At 29.0% G+C, this 1,832-nt stretch overlaps 1 long non-coding RNA gene across 1 annotated transcript; it reads left to right on the forward strand.

The window, feature by feature from the left end:
• Window positions 1-823: 823 nt before the first annotated feature.
• Window positions 824-1,556, forward strand: LOC108561939. The gene is made up of 3 exons (XR_001891037.1): window positions 824-972; window positions 1,030-1,137; window positions 1,189-1,556. It is a non-coding gene; the product is annotated as an uncharacterized LOC108561939 (long non-coding RNA).
• The last annotated feature ends 276 nt before the right edge of the window (window positions 1,557-1,832 follow it).

Genomic DNA, 1,832 nt, shown 5'->3' on the forward strand with positions numbered 1-1,832 from the left:
GGAATCGCAGAAACTTGTTATGTACAAAAGAGGGTTGCAGACCAAAAAGTTTGAGAATCACTGATTTACAAGAACAAATTACTAAATGATTTAATCCAAAGGTAAGTGTATACATTTTATAAATATATTACATTTTGAAAATAAATAATATGAGAAATAAATTAAAATTTTAGTATTAATAAACGGTATGATTGTATAAAAATTAATGATTGTTATATAAAACTACATTAAATTTAATATATGAAATTGTAATGATCAAAATACAAAGTACAATCCACAATCGTCTGAACAACCTGTTGCGTTAAAGAACGAACCAAAGCTCGTAACGATGTTAAATGTTAATCTCATCGTCACTAAAACTTATGTCATTAGCAGATTTCTAACTACCTTCATCTAACTTTGTTTCACTATATCTGTAAACAAATTAGTAAAGATCAAATATCCAAGTTTCTTAAGCTTCTTTTGAATCTATTCAGTCTATTATAGTTTTCGAGAAAAACCCTAAAATGCTTTTTTTCAAACAAAATCACTAAATAAATAGTTATGTTAATATTTATTTAATAATATGAATTTATAATTTTAAAGAATGATTCTTTCCCTTTTGTTTGCAATTAAAAAAGTTAAAATATTGGTTAATTAATAAGAAAGTTATTAAGCTTTAAAACAAGCGTTGACGGATTGAATATATTGAATATTGAATATTATTGAATAAAATTGGGATTTACACCAGGAGACTATGAGTAGCGAGGAGGTATCTGAGCTCCAGACAACGGTCTATTCTGATTGGTTGTAGTATGTGAGTAAGCGAGCTGTCATAGTGACAGCTACTGTCAGAAGTTAAGTTCAAAGGTCATTTTGCTCTCTATTCTGCAATATTATGAATGCAAACTTAATGAACAACATGCTCCATTGCTACCTTCTTCTATTTCCTTGTATAGAAAACCTTCCTATGAACTTCACATTTCACTTCGGGTGAGTACCAATACAACATGTAAACAATCATCAAGTACTAAAGTTCTTTGTCTTCAGGAAAAATACAACAGACATTGCAGCTTAGTAGGGACAATTCTTTTTACATATAACATACTGAATATGTGTCTTCATCTAAAAATTTGTAGTAATTGCTATAGTCATAAGGTAAATAGTCAACTTGTTAACAATCGATTGGTACAATTGTTATTATTTTAGGTGGAGCTGATAGCAAGATGCCTCTAATGTATGTTGACATCCTTAAGGTCCACAGAAAGTGGAAGCCATTCTTTACTAGCAGTAGCAGTTTTCATTTGCATATAGTAGAAAACTTAATTGGTGAAAGTGACCAAAAATATTTCTTCAATAAGGAGATGGATAACAACTACGGATCCTGCAGCACACATTAATCTATTGTTGCCTCCTACATGATCTTTACAGACTAGTTAACATTTCTGATATCAGTGAAAATAAAAAATGTATATTTTCATGAAATCTCCAGAAAGAGACTGTAGCCTTTTTATATAGCTATCAATCTATATTTACACTAAATTTTAATCTCTGTATATTATAGATCAACATTCATGTTCAGCAATCTTCTAGAAGCAAGTGCTTACGAAAATACTGGGCATTTTCGAAGATTATGTTTTCCACAAATACCAAAGTTTGATAATTAAGTATGACTAAGCTATAGTAGCTACAAATAAGTATTTATGCTCATTTGAATTTATGTATATTCTAGATTAATATTCATATTTAAAATTCTTTTGGGAGAGAGTTTTTATGAAAATACAGTTCATTTTCGAAGACGTTGTTTTCCAAACTATCATCTGTGAAATACCAAAGTTTAATAAATAAATGTG

The sequence above is a fragment of the Nicrophorus vespilloides genome, unplaced genomic scaffold (assembly GCF_001412225.1).
Source record: "Nicrophorus vespilloides isolate i.1.1-1 unplaced genomic scaffold, Nicve_v1.0, whole genome shotgun sequence".
NCBI lineage: Eukaryota > Metazoa > Arthropoda > Insecta > Coleoptera > Silphidae > Nicrophorus > Nicrophorus vespilloides.